Genomic DNA, 25,347 nt, shown 5'->3' with positions numbered 1-25,347 from the left:
TCACCTTATCTTTGATAAAGGAGGCAAGAATAATCAATGGAGAAATGATAGCCTCTTCAATAATTGGTGCTGGGTAATCTGGACAGCTACATGTAAAAGTATGAAATTAGAACACTCCCTAACACCATACACAAAAATAAACTCAAAATGGATTAGAGACCTAAATGTAAGGCCAGACACTATGAAACTCTTAGAGGAAAACATAGGCAGAACATTCTATGACATAAATCACAGTGATACCCTTTTTGACCCACCTCCTAGAGAAATGGAAATAAAAACAAAAATAAACAAATGGGACCTAATGAAACTTCAAAGCTTTTGCACAGCAAAGGAAACCATAAACAAGACGAAAAGACAACCCTCAGAATGGGAGAAAATATCTGCAAATGAAGCAGCTGACAAAGGATTAATCTCCAAAATTTACCAGCCGTTCATGCAGCTCAATATCCAAAAAACAAAAAACCCAATCCAAAACTGCACAGAAGACCTAAATAGACATTTCTCCAAAGAAGATATACAGACAGCCAACAGACACATGAAAAGATGCTCAACATCACTAATCATTAGAGAAATGCAAATCAAAACTACAATGAGGTATCACCTCACACCAGTCAGAATGGCCATCACCAAAAAATCTACAAACAATCAATGCTTGAGAGGGTATGGAGAAAAGGGAACCCTCTTGCACTGTTGGTGGGAATGTAAATTGATACAGTCAATATGGAGAACAGTATGGAGGTTCCTTAAAAAACTAAAAAGAAAACTACCATATGACCCACCAATCCCATTACTGGGCATATACCCTGAGAAAACCATAATTCAAAAACAGTCATGTACCACAATGTTCAATGCAGCACTATCTAGAATAGCCAGGACATGGAAGCAACCTAAGTGTCCACCAACAGATGAATGGATAAAGAAGATGTGGCACATACATACAATGGAATATTACTCAGCCATAAAAATAAACGAAATTGAGTTATTTTTATTGAGGTGGATGGACCTAGAGTCTGTCATACAGAGTGAGGTAAGTCAGAAAGAGAAAAATCAATACCGTATGCTAACACATATATATGGAATCTAAAAAAACATTTTTTTAAAAAATGGTTCTGATGAACCTAGGGGCAGGACAGGAATAAAGATGCAGACGTAGAGAATGGACTTGAGGACACGGGGAGGGGGAAAGGTAAGCTGGGACGAAGGGAGAGAGTAGCACTGACATATATATACTACCAAATGTAAAATAGCTAGCTAGTGGGAAGCAGCCTCATAGCACAGGGAGATCAGCTCTGTGCTTTGTGACCACCTAGAGGGGTGGGATAGGGAGGGTGGGAGGGAGACGCAAGAGGGAGGGGATATGGGGACATATGTATACATATAGCTGATTCACTTTGTTATACAGCAGAAACTAACACAACATTGTAAAGCAATTATACTCCAATAAAGATGTTAAAAAAAAAAGAAGAAGAAAGAAAGGGACATGACAATCAAATGTAATGCATGAAACTTTATTGTATCCTGGATTTTTTTTAAAGTTGTGGGGTAACTTCAACATTAAATGTATATAAAATGATATTACTGGATTATGGTTAATTTTCTTAGGTAAAACAATGATAATAATAATAATATTAGAGGTGGTAGGACAATGTATGTATTCTTAGGAAACATGAAAGTATTTGGGGTGCTGTGTAATGTTATCTGCAACTTCTGTTTTTTAATTTCAGAAAAATATATACAAATGTAGAGAGAGAATAGAATGTGATAGGATGTTAACAATTTATGATAAAGAGTATATGAGTGTCTCTGCTCAATATTATGCAACAACCTAAATGGGAAAAGAATTTGAAAAAGAATAGATACATGTATATTTATAACTGAATCACTTTGCTGTACACCTGAAACTAACACAACATTGTTAATCAACTCTACTCCAATATAAAATAAAAAGTTTTTAAAAAAGATAATGGAAAACAAAGAGTATACGAGTGTCTTGCTTTTTATTTCAACTTTTTTACAGTTAGTAATTTTTGAAAAGTTAAAGGTTGAGGGAAAAAGACAAATTTTTTTTAAATTTAAACATTCATTAATTTTTTTTATTCCCCCTAAGTCTTATTTTCTCCATAAAAGCTTATGTTCCTCAACCTCTTCATGCCCCTTACTGCAGAAATTTCCAGTATAAACGTCTCTTTGGAGACTGGTAGTAATTACAGTTATCTCTGAACTATGCAGTCAGTATTCCAAATGTATACAGATCATAATCAAAGGTATATTTAAAAATAAAATAAAGCATCAAAAGTTCAATGAACAGGGTCGTCCAGTAAATAATACGTTAAAAGCTGAGTGCTAATTTCTGTTTCTGTGCTTTCAATTTTTTTCAAGGCAAGCACTTCGACTATTTCTTCACAGAAAGTTAGAGAAACCCTGTGGTAAAATTCAAAGCTGCCTTTAGCCCAATACTTCCCACCAAGTTAACAACAAAGTTCAACCTAAGTTATTACAAGACTGATAGCTGCGTAACCCCACACGTCTTACTACGTGTAAAGATCACCTTAAGCTCACCCACAAGATAAACCAGCGAGTCCAAAGATCAAGAAAAAAAAAGTACCAAAAGCTGCAGGTTAAATCAGTGAGAACTCAACCTAAATTGGGGGAACTGAATCCAAAATTGATGATGACAAAGCAGATGGCACACATATTTCTCTTCCGGCACTCTGCCCAAGAAATAGCAAACCAAGAAGGAATTCTTATGCAACAAATGAACATATTTTAGAGGTACTAACTCAAAAACAAAACGAAACAAAACTTAACATGTTCTTTGCTTTTTTATTTCTTATGTCCTTATCATCAAAGAAAGTAGGGGATTAATGAGCAAATTGATTTAAAAGTCAGCTTTCTCAACTTTGAAACACATTTCCAATGGACAGAGATGATGCTTTAACCAAATTAACATATGATTTCACAAAACTAATGAAAATCCCTGAATAATAGGCTTGTCACATTTCATTTTCATTTTCTGACCAAAAACTGGTTTTTGCTAAGAACTGCTTCAAACACGTTAATGAATGATCCTTAACAATTGACAGGATAAAGTAAATAAGGAAACCAAAATCCAAAATAAAGTTAACTTTCTATATTCCAAAATAATAACAATTGGCTGTGAACAATTAAAGATAATAATTTGTTATAGATTTGAATGTTTCTTTTGAGCTACAAAGGGCAAATAATATATAGTACATTCCAACAGTCACAACACTATTATACTATGAAATGTAGGGATTACATTCTCTACTTCCAAAATCAGACAGTTTAAAAACTATTTTTGTATGTGTTTCAAAATATCAACAATAAAGAAGTTTTGTTTTTCTTTAAATTAGTAAGAGGTTTTATAGTTTATTCCCCCCAGCAAATATCAGGAAAACAAGTTTTAAAATTACAGATGCATTTTAGAATTCTCACTTCTGCAGCAAATCCATACACTAAGAATATCTTGCCAAATAAATGAACTGCTTCTAGCGATGACCTATTTCAAAAGAAAAATCTAACTAAAATTTGTGCAACTGAAATTAAATGGACTCTAATGGACTACTTACCTCAAAACCTACTTATGTGTTATCTACATTAAAGCCATTATGAGAAATACCATGAAATACTATTCCATAAATAATATTTTTTAAAAAATAAGCTAAAACAAAAAGCCTAGACGTTATATTTCTATAATACCTGTGGTCTTCACCTATTTAGCCCAGTATCTTTTATTATTTCAAATAAAACAGTATAATTTCCTGAAGTAAAATAAGCATTGCTTAAGAGTTCTGTAGGCACTGAAAAACAAGAAAGCGATATTTACTCTTGTTATTTGAAAAATATCTTCATAGTTAACATTTACTGAAAATGTTTCATATGCCAGAAACTGAATAAATAATTTATATTTATTACCTTACCTAAGCCTTAAGACAACCCTCTAAGGTAGATACGATTACTATCATCATTTTAGAGATGAGCAAAGTAAAATTCAGAGAAGTAACTGTGGCAGATCACTAAGCGTTGCCCAAAATCTAATCTCTCCTTTCCTAGTAACAGAGGTATAGCTGGGCACATGGTCATCCAGCCCCCATTCAGTTCGTTGTGGTCATGCACCAAGTTCTCACCAATGGTTCTCACTGGTGAACTAAGCTCCCTCGTGAGTGGAGGTGATATATGCACCTTCCATGTCATGTGCTTCTCTCCCTTCTCACAGTGGAACACAAATGTAGAACTGAGGCAACTTCAACCATGCAGATGATGACAGCGCCCTAAGGGATGGCAGAGAACCAAAATAAAAGAAATAAGCAGTGCTCAAAGTACCTATCCATGCTGGACTACTGTCCACCTGTGAAATAATGGAAAATATACACACCGTAGTCTCTGGTCCTGGTTCCTGACACAGAGCTCCTGAAACCCTTATAATTTCCAGGTGAAAGGAGCATCTCCTGGTCTAATGAGGTGACTCTGGGTGAGCTCCTGGATGAGGGCTGGTCACCAGAAAGAAGAAGCCATGATTAGAAGCTTGGACTTTTCAGCCCCACCTCCCATTCTCTTGAGAACGGAGAAGGGCTGAAAATGGAGTTAATGATCTGTCATGCCTACATGATAAAGCCTCCATAAAAATCCCAATTATATGGGGTTCAGAGAGCTTCCAGGTGGGTGCGCACATCCACGTACTGGGAGCATGATGCACCCCAACCCACACGGAAAGAAGCTCCTGCACTCAGGACCCTCCCAGACCTGAGAGGGTCCTTCATATTTCTCTTCATCTGACTGTTCATCTGTATCTTTTATCGTATCTTTTAATGAGCTGGTAAACAAAAGTAAATGTTTCCCTGAGTTCTGTGAGCTGCCCTAGCAAATTAATCTGATCCAAGGTGGGAGGAGGTCATAAGAACCTCTGATTTGTAGCCAAGTTGGACAGAAGTTGTAGGTAACCTGGGGACCTACTTCTTGCCCTTGGCATGTGAACTGGGGGGGCAGAGTCATGGGACTGAGCCCTTAACCTGTGGGATCTGATGCTATCTCCAGGTAGATAGTATTAGAACTGACTTAAACTGTAGGACACCCAGGTGGTGTCCCAGAGGATTGCTTGTTGGGGGAAAACCTCCAAGCATTTGGCAACTAGAGGCATCAGAAGTGTTCTGTGTGAAAGAAAAGGAGACACACAGGGGGGAAGGAATGAAGCTTTTCCAAAACACTCTTTCAGGTAAAAACAAGAGAAATATTAGAGAAAAAGTTAGCAAGCAATGAGCTTCTATCTTAAGAGCCACTGTTTTGGGGAAGTGTCGATTATACCAGCTTAGCTCATACTCAGAGAATCTTAGAAATTGGTAACAGAAATGGGGTGCTGATATTATATAAATATAAAATAGGAGGCACTGGCTTAGCAATTGGGTGCTAGGTAACAAGAAAGAAGTTATTGCTAACTGGAAAAGGTTATAAACTAGTGACCCTTGTTTGTCACAGTAAAGTAGTTGGTGAATCTGTCACCTGAGACAACCTGTAAGGCAGCTGAACAACAGGCCTATAGAACCTACTGCTCTAAGAAAAGTAGATGGAAAGTGCAGGAATGGGATATTTCTGTAATTTCCAGGTATTCAACCAGAATTAACTGTCTAACATTGATGGGGCTATTGTCACAAAGAACTCCTGGAACTAATTGCATACATTCTTTAGCAAAAGTCTAAGACTTTCTTACCTTATACAATAAAAATATCAGTGTTAAGATGCCTTAGTAAGTCTATTTCTAAATTAGTTTCATCCTTCCCTCAATGAGAATTGAACAGAAAGCACTAAATAAAACCTTCTCACATTTTGGAAACTGAGAAATGGAATATTTTATTTCCCCAAAAATTTCTTAGAGGGAAACAAATTTTTAATCTTATATACAACAGTTATCCAGTAAATCTTTTGTTTCACGTTAATATTACACACATCTAAAAATACAACAATTAGTAAGATATATTATTTCAAACACATTTCCTTTAGAAATGTTTAATTATTTTAATTGGAGATTTTGTATATTTTGCTTCACTTGTTTCTCTCTCTCTCTCTCTTATTATCTTTTCATTTCCAAATTTGGCTAAGGATTTGTTAGAATTTCATTCAAGGTCAAGTTGTATGTTTCTTTAAAACACTGGGAAGTCATAATCCTCAAATACATATGTAAATAAAAATTCAGTGTTATGTTAGTTATTATATGAAACTTTGGTCCCTAAAAGTGCTGTCAATTTAAAGACTCACAGTACTTTCACCCACCCCCACCTACTACAAAATGGAGACTAGATGTATGAATAAAATTAAGTAAAAGAAAGAGCCTAAAAAAGCACTAGTCAAAAAACTAAGAAAAATTATAGAAATAAAACTTTGTCTCAAATGTCATCTTCTTGATAAACACCAAAATTTATCCAAGAAATGCCTGCTACTTTCTATCCCTAAATATATTTTCCCAATAGCCTACTTATTTATCAGTGAAATTTAGACCATGATGCTGTGTTGGTTGCTTATTCAGAAGAACTATAATGATTCTTATCCCTACATTCTCCTTTTTCTTTAGGCACATAACAAATAATAAAACACAGAAATTTTAGGTTTCAACTAGAATGAGAAGTTGGATTCCATTTAAGTTTGTAATTTACTCATTTCCTAACCCCTGACATGGCTTCAAGTCATTTAAAATTTTTTAAACTTAAGCAGCTTAAAAACAGGAGAACAAGTGAGATAATGTCTATGTCTGAGCAGAATCAGGAAAGAATACTTAGTTGTGCCTAATGAAAATGTATTATATAGCAAAATTTGAGACAGTCAGTTAAAAGAAACTATCAAGTTGGATATTTCTATAGATACTTCCATTCAAAAGAAAAAAAATAATTATATACTCAAAAGAATTGAAGCCAGGTCTCAAAGAGATATTTGTACACCTACATTCACAGCAATGAATTCAATAGCAATTCAATAGCAAAAAGGTGGAAACAACCCAAGTGTTTATTGATGGATGAATGTACAAACAAAATATGATATATCCATGCAACAGAATATTATTCAGCCTTAGAAAGTAAGGAAATTCTGACACATGCTACAACATGGATGAACCTTGAAGACATTATGCTAGATGAAATAAGCCAGTCACAAAAAGACAAATACTATATGACTCCACTTATATGAGATACCTGGAATAGTCAAATTCATATAGACAGAAAATAGAATGGTGCTTGTCAGGGGATGGTGGGCGGGGGAGGGAGAAATGGGAAGCTTTGTTTAATGGGTATAGACTTTCAGTTTTTCAAAATGAAAAGAGTTCTGGAGATTGTTTGCATAACAATGTCAATGTACTCAACATTACTGAGTTTTACATTTAAGAATGGTTATTTAAGGTGGAAAATTTTTATGTTATGTGTATTTTACCTCAATTAACTTCTTCAATCTATGCATGGATTTTTTTAAAAAAGCATGTACCTATGGGAGGGGTGAACAAAACAGAGATAACAAAGATGAAAAAAGATAATAAAAATTACGTTTCAAAATCTTGAAAGCAAGCAAGCAAGCAAGAAGCTAATCAAATGTAACATCACAAGAGTAGTAGGCAGTTGTAAAATTCAGTAGGAGGGAGAAGCACTTCCAGAATGGCCAAGTAAGGACCCCCAAAAATCTGATCCTCCATAAAAGCAATGAGAACACTGGCAAAAATTGTCAAAATCAACTTTTTCACAATTTTGAAAATGAACGAAAGGCTTACTACATTATGAGAATGATTAAGGCACAAAAAATGGTTGTGTCACAATAAGAACAGTGAGCTTAGTGGCATTTTCATTTTCCCTATTTCCAATCACTCTCTCCCCAGCATCACAATACCCTTAAAAATCAGCATCATTACAGCCACAGTGACTGAAAAAACCCGTACTCTAGCAGGCAATGGAGAGAGCAAAATGGGTTTAGAGTTCCACAAAATGGCTCTATCCCAGTGAATTGTCACTATTTGACCTGGCAGTTCCTTGGAAAAGCCCTACTCCGAGGGCTTGTGTTTATTGGACCTAACTCAGAGATCACTCAATGGAAAAAGTTCTAGCCCCAAAGCATTTGTTGAAAACACTCAGCTGCAATTGTTTAACAATACAGATGTCTATGGCAGCAATACCAACTGGAGCAAAGAAGAGGCTGGCTTAAAAACTTAAAAGAGAGATCTGGAGAACGAAATGTCCATAGAAGGATTTGAAAGGCTCTGACATATTCCTTATGATTGAAAAGACCACATTCACGTGCAGCACTATGCACATACCTAAGAAATCTTTCAGGAGACCCCATTCTTTCAGCTCTGGCTGATCTTGAGGCTCTGTGCATGCAGGAAATGAAGGCTACAGTGCAGTTGTCAACTGCCTGGCTACTTGTTGAAGGCATGCCCCAACATGCACATAGAGTCTCTCAGCAAAGACTGAGCTACTTATTGGTTTCAGACATTTAAGGAAATCTCTGTCTAATCATTAACTGACCACTAAGGGAACCAAGCAAAAATTCAGTAGCCACATGTGACAAGAATGTAGACTTTCCAGAATTTATTCAGTAAAGTCAGTAAATAAACAAAAAACAGCAACAAAGAGCAAACACACCAAACCTTGGGGAGGTAGGAAAATTTGATTTTCAGAGTTGCCATATGATATTATTTGAAATGCCCATTTTTCAATAAAAACTTAAAACATACACAAATAAACAGGAAAGTATGGCCCACACACATGAAATAAAGTAGTTAAACAAAATATGTCCCTGAGAAGCCCAGATTTGGGGCATACTAGACAAAGATTTAAAAATACTAAAACTATGTTCAAATAACTAAAGGAAACCATGTCTAAAGAATTAAAGGAGAATTTAAAAACATTATTTCACCAAACAAAGAATATCAATATAGGGATTTCCCTGGCGGTCCAGTGGTTAAGACTTCACTTTCCAATGCAGGGGGTGCAGGTTTGATCCCTGGTCAGGGAGCTAAGATCCCACATGCCTTGTGGCCAAAAAACCAAAACATAAAACAGAAGCAAGGTTGTAATAAATTCAATAAAGATTTTAAAAAAAGAATATCAATATAGAGATAAAAATTATTTTTAAAAAGAACCAGATTAAAATTCTGGTGTTGAAAAGTACAATACCTGAAATGGAAAATTCACTAGAGGGGTTCAACAGCAGATTTTAATAGGCAGAAGAAAGAATCAGTGAAGTTGAAGATATGTGGATTAAGATTATTCAGGCTTAGGAACAGAAAAAGAATGAAGAAAAATTAACAGAGCCTCAGAGACCTGTGAAACTACAGATATTGTATCATGCCATGCACGCTGGGAATTCCAGAAGGAAAGGAAAGAAACATTATTTGAAGAAATAATGGCCAAAAACTTCCCAAATTTGATGAAAACATTAATCTATACATCCAAGGAGTTCAATAAACTCAAAGTAGGATAACTAAAAAGAATCCACACCAAGACACATCATAGTCAAAATTTCAAAAGACAGAGAGAAACCTGAACACAGCAAGAAAAAGTCTCATCACAAGCAAAGGATTCTCAATAAGATTAACAGTTGATTTCTCATCAGACAATATGAAGGCCAGAGGGCATTGGAATAACACATTCAAATCAGTGAAATTTTAAAAAGTTAACCAAGACTTTTATAGCCAGCAAAATTATCCTTCAAAAATGAAGAAGAAATTAAGACATTCCCAGCCAAGCAAAACCTGAGAGAATCCGTCACTATCAAATCTGTCCTACAAGAAATACTAACGGGCGTTCTTGAGGCTGAAATGAAAATCACTAAATATTAACTCAAATCCACATGAAGAAATAAAGAGAATTGGAAAAGCTAACAACATAGGTAAATGCAAAGTACAGTATAAATGTATTTTTGTTTACAACCCTTTTCTATTGAAAAACAACTACGTAAGACAATAACTATAAAAGTGTTAATGATGGGCTTACAATGTATAAAGCAAGGAATTAAGCCATATTGAAGTAAAGTTTTTGTATACTTTTGAAATGATGCTGAAATTGATCTGAACTAGATTGTTTTAAATTAAGAATTTCACTGTCAATAACCAGGCAACAACTAAGAAAATAACTCAAAAATAATCATAACAATATTATCAGGAATGACAGAATAAAGGCCTATGAAAATTATCTTCTCCAGAAAAGCAACAACAAGAAAATTTAAATGGCACACTAGAAAACATATATATTTAATGCAAGACAAGTAATGGAGGAACTGAGGAACAAAAAAAACATAAGACACACAGAAAACCAATAGCAAACAAGGCAGATATATATCCATCTGATAAACAGTAATTACATTAAATGTAAATAAATTAAACACTCCAATCAAACATTCTAGTTAAACACTCACCAAAAGGCAGAGATTGGCAGAATATATTTTTAAGTGATTCAACTACATGCTGTCTAAAAGAGACAATTTAGATTCAGAGACACAAATGGGTAAAAGTAAAAGGATGGAAAAAGATACATCATGGGAACACCTCTAAAAAAAGAAATGGAGTGACAATGCCAACAACAGACAAAATAGACTTTAAGGCAAAAATGGTAACTTGGGAGAAAGAATATTTTATAAAGATAAATGGGTCAATTCAAAAGGAAGACATAATGATTACAAACATATACGTTACAAGGGGCTGCAAAATACATGAGTAGAAACTGACAGAGTTGAAGGGAGAAAAAGACAATTTAACAACAATAGTTAAAGATGTCAATGCTCCATTTTCCATATTGGATTGAACAATTAGGAGATCAATAAGGATAGATATGCACCAAAAGCACAAGAAAGAGAAAAAAAGATACTTGGGCTTTATCAAAATTACAAACTTTTGTGCTTCAAATGACACCGTCAAGAGAGTGAAAAGACAATCCAAAAAACAGAAGAAATATTTTCAAGTCATATGTCTCATAAGTGTCTAGAATCCAGAAAGTTACAAAAAAAAAAAAACTGTACAACACAAAAATTTTTTAATAAATAAACTTATTTAAAAATTAGCAAAGGATCTGAAGAGACACGCCTCCAAAAAATATACACAAATGGCCAATAACCACACAAAAAGATGCTCAACATCATGAATCATTACAGAGAAGCAAATCAAGACCACAATGAAATACCAATTCATACCCACCAGAATGGTTAAATCAAAAAGAAAAGCAATAACAAGTGTAGGTAAGGATATGAAGAAATTGGAACCCTCAGACATTGCTGAGTAAAATGTAAAATGGTGCACTCACTTTGGAAAACTGTTTGGCAGAGCCTCAAAATGATAAACATAGAGTTACCATATGACCCAGCAATTCCACTCCTAGGTGTATACTCAAGAGGACTGAAAACATATATCTACACAAAAACTTTTACACAAATGCTCATTGCAGAATTATTCATAATAGCCAAAAACTGAGAACATCTCAAATGTCCATCAACTGATGAATGGATAAACAAAATGTGGTATATTTACAATAAAATTTTATTTGGCTATACAAAAGAATGGCATGCTAACGCATGCTACAATATGGATAAACTTTGAAAACATTATGCTAAGTGAAAGATGCTAGTCACAAAAGGCTACATATTATATAATTCCACTTTTATGAAATGTCTACAAGAGGCAAATCTATAGCGACAGAAACTAGAGTGATGGTTGCCAGGGGCTGTAGGCAGGGGAGATGAGTGACTGCTAAGGGCACTGGACTTCTTTTGAGGGTGATAAAAAGGTTCTGAAATTACAGGGTGGTGATGGTTGCACAACTTTGTAAATATACTAAAACCCACTACATTGTACACTTTAAGATGATGGATTTTATGGTATGTGAATTATATCTCAACAAAGCCATTATTTTTTTAAATCAGTGAGGAAAATGAATACCTACAGAATGACTCACCAAGATAGAAAATAAACTATATTGTCTTATAATCAGTACAGATCACTGACACAGACTGTGGTGGATGTAAAGATGATAATAATGTAAAGATACATAATAAACAGTGCTAATCTTTAAGGAATTTAATTTTTAACAAGAAGTATAATCAATAATAAATTTTTGGAAAGAATTTTGATTCCTTCACCTAGTTTTCACTCTCAAAATATATAAAATGCTAATTTTACCATGACAAACTTTAATAGAAAACTCAATTCCAGCAAACTTTAAATATTAGCCAGGACTTCCCTGGTGGCGCAGTGGTTAAGAATCCACCTGCCAATGCAGGGGACATGGGTTTGATTCCTGGTCCGGGAAGATCCCACATGCCGCAGAGCAACTAAGCCCATGCACCACAACAACTGAGGCTGCAGTCTAGAGCCTGTGAGCCACAACTACTGAGGCCACATGCCACAACTACTGAAGCCCGCGCGCCTAGAGCCCGTGCTCTGCAACAAGAGAAGCCACCGCAATGAGAAGCCCGCGCACTGCAAGGAAGAGTAGCCCTCACTCGCCGCAACTAGGCAAAGTCTGCAGGCAGCAACGAAGACCCAACGCAACCATAAATAAATAAATAATTTTTTTTAAAGTATGTTTAAAATTTTTTTTTAATAAATAAATATTAGCCACCACCTAAATTCAACAACCAGATGCTAAAGGTAAATTAACTCGAATTCTATCTCCAGTCACACTTCTCTCCAAGCACAGTAAGTTCCAAGCTGTGGTCCAGCCTCCCAGCTCTGTTGCACTGTGTGATCCTAGCTTGGGAGTGCCAAGAAATTTCCATGACCTCATTTCCTCACCCTGGACCCAACTCCATGCTTACTTCCCCTTCAGATTTTACAGGGCCAAAATTTTATGCCTTTAGGCATCTAACTCTTTCCTTCAAACACCATTAGTTACTGAGGTTCTTCAGACATATTTTAAATCAGGTCATCAAAGCAAGTGCAGCTCCCTTCTTTTATGTCTTTTTATTTCTTTTACTTAGTAAAGATCCAAAATGGTCCTTACCAGGACCAAAAGGCCTCTCCCTGTGTTTGGTGCCCTGCACTAAAAAAGCCAGGTATTCACACCACCACATATGTTTTGTTGTTCCAGAACAGGGGTTACAAAACAGATGCAGGCAGCATATGAATTTTGTTTGGCCTGAGCCATTCTAAAAACATTGTAATTACCAACATACTATACCCAAGAGATGTTTTATGTACAAACTTATATTTTTAGCTTCATTTGAAAAATCTGACGATTTGGCCATGCTGAACCCAAATTCCCATGTGGCAACAACTGGGTGACCTGAGTGGTGACACCTCCTTCCCCTCTGATGAAGAATGCCTCTCCACGATCCTCACCACTCCACAAGGTTTGCATGCACAGCACTTTAAGCCAGTTTCCCTTGTGTCCTGCTGGCTCTGGAGGGGTTGGAGTATGAGAACCGAGTCCAAATCCAGAGAGTGAGAAGTTGTTTCTAATCATAAAGGGAAGACATTTCCCCTTATATTTGGTTTCAGGTTGCATGGCCACGTTCCTCTACCTTTGCCAAGCTCTCCTAGTTTCTCACTCCAAACTGCTTCAACTTCCTGTAATCACCATCACGTCTAACATCTGTACCACTCACTTACTTAAATTACCCTGGGGCACTCCTACATAATTCTGGTCTGGCAAGAAGCAGTGTTAATTCCAGGCCAACACGACAGAAAGCACTGAGGATCTCATCCACAGACCAATGAAACCTTCATTTCCAGACTCACTTCTCTTTGAAGATAAATGCTCCTCCTAAGTTTCTGAATTTTGTGTTAAAAATAAAATGCTTCTCAAACTTTACTGTGTATAGAACATATCTGAGGATCTTGTTAAAATGCAGATTCTGACTCAGTAGGTCTGGCTTCCGGGTGATGCTGATGCCACTGGTCTGTAGACTACACTTTGAATAGCAAGGAGTTAAAAGGCTTACAAAGGAAGAAGGAGGTTTCTGGTATGGGAATGATCTCAATGAATCAGACCTCCAAGACTTGACTTTCTGCCATTTTAAAACTTCAAAAATATTAATCTTTTAGCATCTGTGCCAACTTAATATCTGATTTATATAAATAATAGCCTTTCATAATGGTCCATGAAAAAGAAACACGTGGTTCCTTCAGCCATGAGGCATTGATCATTGTATATGTATTCACTTCATGATCAATACTGGGCATTATACAGAGGTATCAGCCAAGTTTCCATATCTTCAGAGTACTTAAAGTCTAGTTGGCAAAAAGACTAATAGCAAACAAAATAAGTAGTGCACCACCTAAAGCAGCAGATGATTAAGATCTTAATTGCTATAAGAGAGGGATTCCCAACAGTGGGGCATATTAGCATGTGGGGGGAAGGTATCAAACTAAACACACTGCCCTCAATCCCCTCCCAGATTAGGGTACTCACTCTACCCCCAATCTTATTGCCAATCATGACAAAGGAAGCTACATTTAGTTCTAGAAATGCCATATTCTTCATAAGAGTAAGATGGGGGGAAAATGATGAAAAGCACCACTTTTAAATGACACACAGAAAAGCAGGTAGAATGGTTGGGCATTCCAGGTGGGAAGTGTTCCTGTGGTAAAAGTGCTGAGGTGGAGATGAGTCTGGGGTATTTATGGAATGAATGGAAAGAGGACCTGCCTACTGGAAGTAAACCAGAGAGCTCCACTTACCACCGCCCCATTCTAGGTGGAGGAAGCATGGAAACGATCTCCCAAGAACTGGATGACCACCGTTAACCTTAAAAAGATATTTCTTGGGCTTCCCTGGTGGCGCAGTGGTTGAGAATCTGCCTGCCAATGCAGGGGACACGGGTTCGAGCCCTGGTCTGGGAAGATCCCACATGCCGCGGAGCAACTAGGCCCGTGAGCCACAACTACTGAGCCTGCGCGTCTGGAGCTTGTGCTCCGCAACGAGAGGACCGCACACCGCGAGGAAGAGTGGCCCCCGCTTGCCGCTACTAGGGAAAGCCCTTGCACAGAAACGAAGACCCAACACAGCCAAAAATAAATAAATTAATTTAAAAAATTAAGTTAAAGTAAATTTTTTTTAAAAAGGTATTTCTTCATACAAAGGCTGAACTAGTTTGCCTCTCAGGTCCTTTCCAATTTTTCCTCAACTGCAGAACAAAATTTCAATTTTCCTCTAACACGGAATTCTAACCTGAATCACGTGCCTTGCCTGATGTTGCCCATGAGAAATGAGTGAAGAGAATGTGAACATGTAGAAGTGGATGTGTATAAACGGAAGAAAAAGAGAGCCTAAGTCATTGCATCGGGTTAAATTCCATGGCTGCTCTACACCCCCGGTTCTTTGAGACGGCTCTCGAAGGTCTTATTTTCAACTCTGTCGTCAATCATCTTTGCGACTCTTCTCTGAGCCCTGTCCAAATTATCCTCATCCCTCTCACATAGGCAAGTGATGACTTACACTCCAGGTCTTCCCTGACCACCCCATGTAAAGGAAGTCTCAGTTATACTTCCTTCTCTATCAAGGTCCTCCTCTACAAAGCACTTATCACACTTCCAACTATGTTTTCTTCACTTTTTACTCACAAAATATTTCAAAATTACATTCAGAAGATGATACAGTTCAGAAGTTAATATAAAAGTAGCCAAAATACCACCACCCTAATGTAAAAATGTTTACATTTACATTTCTGCCACATTTGCTTTGCAATTACATATTTACTTATTTATTCATATTTTTATTGCCATTGCCTATATCCTAATTCAATTTTCTGTTTTATCTGGTTAGGCCCATGTCTGAATACTGACCTCTTTTATACCTATCACTCAGCACAGAGCCTGGCACATATAAGACTCTCAATGTTTGTTCAATGAATAATGAATGAATGACTTCTGTCCTAGTATGAAATAATGGCCATCACTACAGAAGAGTTATTAGACAAAAGACAATGACTCCATCTTTATTAAAGTCCAAAAAAAAAGGGAGAAATGGATCTTTTTTTTTCTTTTTTTGGCCTCACCTGGGGCTTGTGGGATCTCAGTTCCCCAACCAGGGATTGAACCTGGGCCACAGCAGTGAAAGCCCAGAATCCTAACCACTAGGCCACCAGGGAACTCCCCAAGAAATGGACCTTTATTGAAGGATGAGGGTTAAAATTTAAATGTGTGCTATAACTGGATATTCCACATTAGAGTGGGTTAGCTGAACAAGGAACAGAACTTCCCTAGAGGTCCTTATCCCTCTTGCCCTGGATAGCACATATATCTGCTAAAAGACATGGACAGAGAAGGGATGAGCTCTCAAAGTATCTTCTAGTTTAAAGATGCCGACTCAATAGCTTAAAGAGGGAAAGAACAAAAGAAGAGAGGGAGGCAGGGAGGGGAGAAAAGAAGGAGAGAAGAAGGGAGGGAAGGGAAGAGAGAGGGAGAGAGGAGGAAAGGAAGGAGAGGAGTCCTATGCAAAGAATCCTAGACCACTAGAGAACATTTATATTTTTTCTAGGTTAGGTTGGAGGCAATACAGATCATGTTCTGAAAACCCTTGAGTATCAAGTCCATTTGTCTGAAATGAAGCCAAGCCTAAGGAAAAAGTATAAGAAAAGTCATGTCCAATTGTCAGACTTCTCCACCTCCTTTTACCTATACTCCCGGCCAGCCAGTATCTTAACACAAAATCCTAAAAGTCTGGGTTCCTCCCACTGTGGTTCTCTACATGCTCTCAAATATTAAGTATACACTTGTACTCTCTCTGCATCAACTTTATTGGATCTAAGTTCTATTCCTTTGTGCTCTTACTCTTCCAATAGGTCACTGAGAGGTATTATGCTTCTGATTTAAAGGACTGTCCATTACTGAAAATATTACCTCCTCAACTCTTTTTTTTTTTTAGCCTCCTCTACTCTTTATGGTCAATGTGGACCTCCGACTCTCTCTAATGAAAAAAATGTCTCAGTCCTATGACTGTGGCAGATTGTTTTATTTGTTAACAATTCTTCCTTCCCTCCCTGTCCTTGACATGGTTCCCTGTGGGCAGAGTATAGTACTGAGGCATGCCACTTGATACAAGAGAAATCATTTCTAATCCGTGTCATGAAGAAATATTTTTCTTGCTCCACAGATATGTTACACCACAGATAAAATACCATATGAGCACCTTTCCCCTCGACAGCCAGGGTACATCAGCACAGAGAAGCAGCCTTATACTCCCTGCCCATCACTTTGCACAGCACATGCAGATACTCAGGGGCCGCAATTTGGCTGTACCCAGTTTTCACTTTCTTTTAGTTACTTCCTCAAGATCAGAAGGTGCTACATCTTCGCTGTGAATGGAAGAGCACGTGAATTGGCTTTGAGGTACAACTTCTTTTCTTCATGAACCCATCACCTTCTTATCTGTACATGAAACTTATGCTCTGTCAGTCCTGCCTCCTGAGGACTTTTCCAGTCTCATATATAATGGTTAACCAAAAGAAAAATCTCTTCCCCTATAGCATGAGTTTTCAGTGATAAATGAACAAAGCATCACCAAGTGCTCCTCCCTGAACAAATGCCAAAAGCTGATTCATTCTCTGCATGACATCGGTGGTTTCATCCAACCATAAAGTGAAATATCTGCCAGCGTGCACTTGATAGTAATCGCTCTTCCCTATTCCACTGATACTATGCAACAGCCAACCGTGTCATTTGACAAAGGAATTCTGTCAATAACTTCTGGTTTCTCTCTAAGGATAATGTTTGTCTTTAATTTTCCAGCTGATTTTCCAGGTGTCTCTTCAATAAAATGACTTATACTTACTTTTGTTACAAGGATCCTTTAATGAAGCTACTAGAGTTTTAATCTCTTACCTACCGTTAGCAGTATAATACATTAATTTTGTAACGGAAAACATTATTGGGTACTTGCCCTGTGAAACTTCCATAGTATAACAAGGAAGCCACTGTGCTTTGTTTGAAAATGACACCAAGACATCCATGGCTTCACAGACAAAGTTTCATAACAGGCAATGACTGGGGACTAGGAGCGAATGGATGGCAAGCCCAATAAAAAGCAGTTTTGAGATAGTCATCATCATACTTCCATATGCACTTTTCCATTTCAGCTACTGTTTTGAAAACATCACTCTCACAAACGTCCTTGTTTTTACACATACAGATACACATTTTATATTTGGAACGGGATTCGGTTCTGTAAGTATGTTTATGACATTCTGAACTGCAGCATTTACATTACTATTTTCATCACTATTTTCACACTGCAATGAACCACTTTTGAGCCACTGATCTATTTTTGTGAAATGGAGATACAATTTAAGACCAGCAACAACAAACTATGCTACTTTAACAAAGAAACAATAAGCAAATGACATAAAAAGTATATTAACCAAGATGAAGTGCACCATGATGAAGTGCTTATGAAATGTAAGCTATATTGACCAGTGCAGTCTTCATAGCATGAACACAATTTTTCATACCATAATTACTTTTAAGAACATAATGGGATTTCTGCTGAAATTATAATTACTCTCACATCTCAGGGTCCTACATGCTCTGCCACTCCTACACCATCTTTCTGATTCACATTTCGAAGTCCCCCCCATAACCCCACCCCCTTGTGTTGGTCTTCTTGCTAAACTTTGAACACATCCAAACACATTCTCACCTTCAGGCCTTCGCACTGGCTGTTCCCTCTGCCTGGACCGCTCCCCCTCAGGTAGCTGTATGAGTAACTTCTGTCACTTCCTTTAAGTCTTTGCTTAAGGTCTCTTTCTTCATGAGGGCTACTCAACTACATTTATCCTGTTCTACTTTCTTTCTTCCAAAGCACTTATCCCCTTCTACCATGCTATATAATTTACTTATTCATTTGGTTTATTGTGCATCTCCCACTCCTACCCCTCCACTCCCAACTGAATGAAAACTTCACAAGGGCAGTTTTATTCATTCAGCACCTAGATTCATAGAAGGTGCTTAATAAATAGTAGTTGAATGAATGAATGAATAAGTGAAATTTTTTCACTGCTTTTCCTTTTTAACCACCAATCTGTCTGTGGATCTTACTTTGAGAATTAAACAGAAAATGGAGAACTATCAAATGATTTAAGCAAGAGAACTACACAAGGTCAGAAGATGATTTAAAGTTTGGAAAGGCTGGGCTTTTTTTTTAGTTTAAAAGTCAACCCATGAAAAAAATGATGAAAGTCACAATTTTCCAAATGACTAGGTCTTTGTAAGTAGTTAATTTCAACCCCGCAATACACATATCTGTAGATATATGATTTGTATATATACACATACACATATATGCATGCACACATTAGACATATGTTGAACAAATCTAGAAGCAGCTAAGGACATTTTTCCATCATATGGGTACTCTTCATATAAAAGCTAATGACTTAGGTAATAGTTAAGACAACCATCCATCGTAATTTTCCTGGGATAGCCCAGTTTATACTGTTTGATCTGGTGCCCCTTGCAGTTAGTATCCCCTTTTACTCTCAAAAGTGTCCTTATCTGAGCAAAAATAACTACATGGTTATCCTACTCATAAAGAAGATACATACATTTCTTCTTATTCAAGCATGCCGACCAAGCTTTTGAGGATTTTAGTGGAGTGGGTCTGGAAAAAGTGACAGCCATAATTAATTGTAACACCTACTGGCCAGCACTGCAAATGAACTCTTTCAAACAGGCAATTCTTTAGCCAAGGAGCACAGCCATTGTTGAAGTACATGCCACAAGCTTCATATATCTAGCTTTAGAACTCAAATCCCCACCAGGTCACCTGCACAATCTCCAGCCCCTATGAGAATGTTCACGTGATGAGTGGGCACAGCACATTCTTCTCTGCAAGCCCTTTGTCTGAAAAACTGAGACCCAAACCCAAGGCTCTAGTCAAAAGAGAGGGCAGAAAACAAAGGCTCTTCTATTATCCTCGTGGCCCAGAGGGCTTGGAAACTAGGAGAATGTGGAGTCAAGTCTTCACAACGACACATGTGTTTTGGTCTCTCAGTAAATTCCAAGAACTTGACCAAACACTAGATCTTGAAACTTTCATTCATATCTGCAAAAGCCATGCACCCATCAAGTCTGCAAACAGAATTTTGTTGAAGCTGCTCTCCCGGATCATAGGAGTTGTCCCAATTCATGCCAGCCCTAGGTAAACAGGTATTCATTCTTATTGTGCTCGAAGACAATAATAACCTGGGCTCAGAGCCAGAGAAGACACTTAATATGTCAAGGAAAAAACTATTTTATTTCTTATATGTATAAATAGATGACAACAACCAATTACGTCAGTCTTTTGTCTTCCTTGCTATTTCTTTTTTCCTTATGCATTTTTTGGGTTTTTTTTTACCTTTCTTACCTTTGCATTTAACAAATTAAAGACTGAAACAAAGCCAGACTCAAAATTTGAAGTCAGGAGAGGGTGGTGAAGAAAATAATGAATATTCCTTAATATCTAGGGTGACCACATAATTTATCATCCAAACCAGGGCACTTTTAAATGTGAAAGGGGATGCATTTGATAATTCAGATAGGTCAACAGGAAAAAACCAGGACTACTGCAGGCTAACCAGAGGGTGTAGTCACCCTTCTAATCCCTCATACATTTTCCCACACAAAAGGCATCCTGTGTGTAAAGAAGCAATTCTGCCTCTGCTACATCAACCAAACTTCAAATATAGTCCTCTCTCTTTCAGGCCAGGCCTGGCTTTCCACAATGGAGCTGGAAATGTTTTCACTCCACCCTGCCATTCCCTGTTCGTGCAAAACTGGTTCCATTTTTACTCAAGAAAGCAAGCAGCAACACACTAGAATGTGGATGTAGGCCAGGTGCCCAGTAAGCCCAGGCCTGGTGCCTCGGGTTTCTCATAAAGGAATACTTCACAAGAAAGGAAGCAACCTGGTGAGAAGGTACACAGATACCAACCGCAGATTTAACAATCTGAATTTGAATGTTAGACCCTTTTGTTGATGCCAAGGCACACGCTGAAACTGGGCAGAGCCCGAAAGCCACCTCTCCAGCAGCACACATTCATCCAGAAGAAATGGCTATGGCGCCTGTCCTCAGCTACAGGTAACAACCTTGGTTTCCTTGCCTTTTGCTGAGATCAGTGGTGCAGAAGGATGTGAAAAAAGTAAGAAAATATGTTTTTTTTTCCCTCAAGATCACAGTTCCCACGTTAAACAGAGCCAATGCTTACTTTTACCCCATACTTCCTGTTCAGGGGGGCCAAACATTGCTCATGTTCTTCATTAAATTTAGTCCTGTGGTTAGTGACTATTAATTTACTGGAATATTTTCCCTCACATGCATCCAGAGGGGAGACCAATTTTGCAATCTAGTTGGAATCTACAGCACATAAAGAATCTATAATGGTGGTAGGAGCAGAAAAGCTCCAGCTGGCTTATCTCAAATGTTCAGAATGACTGATTTCTTCACGGACTCCAGTCATTCAAAAAGATTCACTGCCCAAGGCTGTTCAATGCTGTGATGGAGGCACTGATAAAGCAAATGTCTTAGGCTGTTAAGCCTTATAAAAGTAGAGTACTACCCATAGCTGAGAGTCTCATGACAAATGCTGGGAGCCAGGGAACCACCTGTCACGGAGATGGCAGAAGAAACTCCTTTTGAATTCATGCAGATGGGACTAAAGTCCTTCCAGCTAGGAGACACTATGAGTCCAAGGGGCCATTTGTATACAAGAACTGCTGTTTTCCCAGTGGTACGATAATCTTAAATTCAAAGACATTTTTCTTAATATAACTGTTTAAACTGCTTCACATAACCACAATTGAGGCCAAAATGGCCCGAAGGAATAATCAAAACAAACAGCTCAATAATGACTTTTTAAATGTTCAAAGAAAGAAGAAACTAACTGGTTAGGCTGCTGGATGATAAGGTTATAAAGCCTCCTGTGGGAGATGAAAATTATGTCTTCCCCACCTGACCCCATCTCCCAACAGTGAAGTGGATAATTTCGGAAGAATACAATGACCCTTTATGCTAGGCTTCTCTTGTCTGCTAGGGATGCCATCTGTCTCCCACACTATATAAACAATCCCTGCAGGAATCTTCTGATGCCCAAACAGATTAGCAAACTCCAGATTTTCACACCATTAATAATATCCCCATCCAGATTAGGCTTCTTGCTTTAATAACTCCAAAGATAAGCCTAATAACTGATCCTTTTTGTTTACAGGTAATGTGAGTGTCATTTTAAAGATAACCTCTCAGAACACACAGCCATCTGTTGGAGGTGGGGGGGCGGGTGAAGCTCTCTCTAGGCAACAGAAGAAATGAGCCCTTGAGGGAACAGGAGAAATAGTAAAATGAAAATCATACTTATGAGACAAATGAAAACATGAAATTTCACCAGGTCTAATAGAGGACTCTAATAATTACATTAAAATCTTTTTCTTCCAAATGACAAACTAGAAAACTATTCAAAAAAAGACAAGTTTCACACTTTGACAAAGGCATACGTACAATAAGAATTCAGAGTTTGCTTGACTCTAGGACAGTGAAAGCAGAAACCGTACTGGGAAGGCTAAAAGCCCCCGGGGAAGTTTGCCTACCGTTCACCTCTACCTACGAGGATTGCTGATGCTTGCCTTCTCCAAGTTTAATATCGATTGATCCCCTGTAACTCTGTGAGCTCTCTGTATTGTCTCCAGACTTCCAACTCTAAAAGAAATAAATGTACCTGTAAAGATGTTCCTAAATTAATAATAATAATCAAGGAAAAACACCTGAGCTCTGCTAACAGCGGAAAACACAAGGCATGGAAGAGCCAGACCTCTGCAGTTGCACGTCCTCGGAAACGTCTACGTCTAAATCTGCAGCCCCAGTTTCCTCCAGGCCCCAAGCCCCCGCAGAGGATGTTCACAACACGTTCCAAACCAAAAAGGAAATGAAGCCTCCGCTCCCTCAAGTGACGCTCAGATGGACCCAAGAGTCTCAGCTCCCCGGGAGAACCAAACCTTGAAACACGTCCCAGTGCCTCTCACCCGCGTCTCTGGGCAGCGGAAGCCGAAATGTCAAATGAATGACCGCGCCGGGGCGAGAGGGAGGAAAACAAAGCCGCCTCCCGCTGTCCGGTACCTGCGGCGCGAGGGCCGGGCCAGGGCCGCGTACTCACCTGGGGCTCGGCGCCCGCTGCCGCCGACTGCGGGTGGGGACGGGGCCGCCGGGCGGCAGAGCGCCCCCGCAGTCGCCCGAACCCGCGGCCCCGGCCCCCTCCGGCCGGCCCGCGCGCGCCGCGGGGAAAGCAGGCGACCGGGGGCGCCGCCGCGCGTAGCATGCAGCTCCCGGCTGCGGCGGCCGCTGCCACGGGACCGAGGGACCCTGCGCGGCCGTCTCCGACCCGGCGACTCCGAGGCAGCGACGAGAGACGCAGCGCGGAGCCGAGCGCGCCCGGCGCGCCCCTCAGCGGCTCTTCCCGCCGCCTTCCGCAGCGGGCTGGGTCTCGGCTCGCCTTTGTGCTGGCATCCTCCTTCGCTCCCAACGACGCCCGGAGCTCCCCAGGCGGCTCCGCGCCGCCGCCGCCCACCCCCGGGTTACGCCGCGCCCCCCGCGCGGCCCGCCGATTCTGTCGAGTCAGCAGCAGCGGCGGCGGCGGCGGCGGCAGCGGCGGGGACGCGCGAAGCCATATCTCCCGCCCGCGCTCGGGAGGGCGCCAGGGGTCTGGGCGTCCGGAGTGGGTTTACGGGCGAGCTCGGCGGCCCGGGCGCGGCGCGTCCCCGAGCGGCCCCGCAGCGCCTGGCTCCCCGCTGCTCGCTCTCCAGGCGTCGCCCGCGAGCCGCGCGCCGGCCCGCCTGCGTCGCCCTCTCTCGCCGCTCCCCGCGGGCTCGCCCGGCCTCCCTCGCGCTGCCACCTTCCTCGGGCCCAGCGTGCCCGGTGCCCGCCCTGGCCCTCGGGGGGCGAAGGGTGCGGGCCGCTCACCTCCCGCGGCGTCGGCGCCCCTCCCGCTGGACGCCCGGGCGGCATCTGCCCGCACCTCCCTGCGGGGCGCTGGGCTGGGGGCTTCCTGCACGTCAGGGATCAGAGTGGGGGAGGCGGGAGGGGTGAGGGGAGAGGACGGGAGGGACTGCCAGACCTTGGCCAGCTGGACCTTCCCGGGGAAGGTGTGGAAGAGCGGGGCGGATGCAGCTGGGCGAAGGACGAATGCCGAGGCTGCGGCGGAGCCCGAGCTGCTCTCCTTCTGCGACGCCGAAGGACATGAGGGTTCCGAGAGGCGCCGCGGAGGAAGAAGACCCTCTGAGGTCAGGCAGGCTGGAGTCTTCCTAAATCCCCCCGGAAGGCTGAATGGAGGAGTGTCATGCCTCGGTTTCCCCAACTGCAAGGGCAAGACGGTAATACTCAGGTCACCTACACGGGGTGTGGTCACGATTAAAAATGGATTATTGAAAGCCCTCCCAGCTACTTTGCCTAAAGAGGGCACTCAAATTAAAAATTACCGTATTAATACTTTCAGCTTTCTGTTTACTTCTTTTGTAGCATCTTCACTGACTCAGTCCCACTTAGGGGAAAGAGTAAAAACGCTGACATATAAGACGATTACCCCCTATGCGTGGTATCTATCTGGATAAGGGAAAGATTTACTTGATTTTACAGTGTAACTACAACCATAGGAAGAAAGTCCCAAAACATTTTTCCACAAATAATGGATATCCTTATTTACGGTTTTTTGAGTATGTACTTTAAGTATTATCCATTTCTCTGATAACAGCTATTCATTTTTCCTTTGGGAACTACCCCTTTCCCCTTGCCCACGAGTCTTTGCGGTTCCAGGATACTGACACCTCCCGCCCTCACCCCCCAGAACTGGCCAGTCTTCATGTTCCAGACCACAGTGATTGGTTCTGGGATGGGCATTTTGGTTCAGGAACTCAATCTGGGGCTTTTGCTGAATCAGTTCAGAAAAAGAAGCCCTTCAAACTAGAATAACTTATTTGGAAGGATATAAGCCAGTGATAAGTACCACCAATGCCTGTAAATGAAGTCAAGTCAACTTAAAGAGAAGGAAAACTGTGGGAGAGGGGATGATATCTTTTGAGACTTAGGAGGCAAACATATCTGAAGTGAACTCTACCCCCGAAGGCAAAAATCCCCCTCCTTTCCTCAAGGCAGTTTCAGTTGTGTTCTGTCACATGTCACAAAAAGCCCTGACTCATTATTCCTCTGGATCTTTCCATCCCAGGCATCATTGCTAGGCTACTCCAATGAATTGATGAACAACCCCCCACGCCCCCCCCCCCACCACACACACACAAAAGAAAAAAAATGGTCCTATTCTTGTACTTGCTGGAAGAGTAGGGATCCCGAAAGATCCCACATGATGTTCTCTTTCTACAACTTGCTGTAGGCTCAGCAGCCCCACAACTGC

The 25,347-nt window shown here is 40.0% G+C and overlaps 1 protein-coding gene across 3 annotated transcripts in view; it reads right to left on the bottom strand.

The window, feature by feature from the left end:
• Window positions 1–23,952, bottom strand: part of HECW2 (HECT, C2 and WW domain containing E3 ubiquitin protein ligase 2) — a 407,924-nt gene extending 383,972 nt beyond the window's left edge. For 2 of the 3 annotated variants that reach the window (XM_068544742.1, XM_068544744.1), the window contains exon 1: window positions 23,101–23,186. The gene's annotated coding sequence lies outside the window, so the exon portion shown is untranslated. Of the gene's footprint in view, window positions 1–23,100; window positions 23,187–23,903 lie in introns of those variants that run through there. The other variant, XM_068544743.1, reaches the window with a different exon arrangement.
• Between the last annotated feature and the right edge of the window lie 1,395 nt (window positions 23,953–25,347).

Source organism: Eschrichtius robustus, chromosome 5, assembly GCF_028021215.1.
Source record: "Eschrichtius robustus isolate mEscRob2 chromosome 5, mEscRob2.pri, whole genome shotgun sequence".
Lineage (NCBI taxonomy): Eukaryota > Metazoa > Chordata > Mammalia > Artiodactyla > Eschrichtiidae > Eschrichtius > Eschrichtius robustus.
This window is presented reverse-complemented; position numbering and strand designations above follow the sequence as displayed.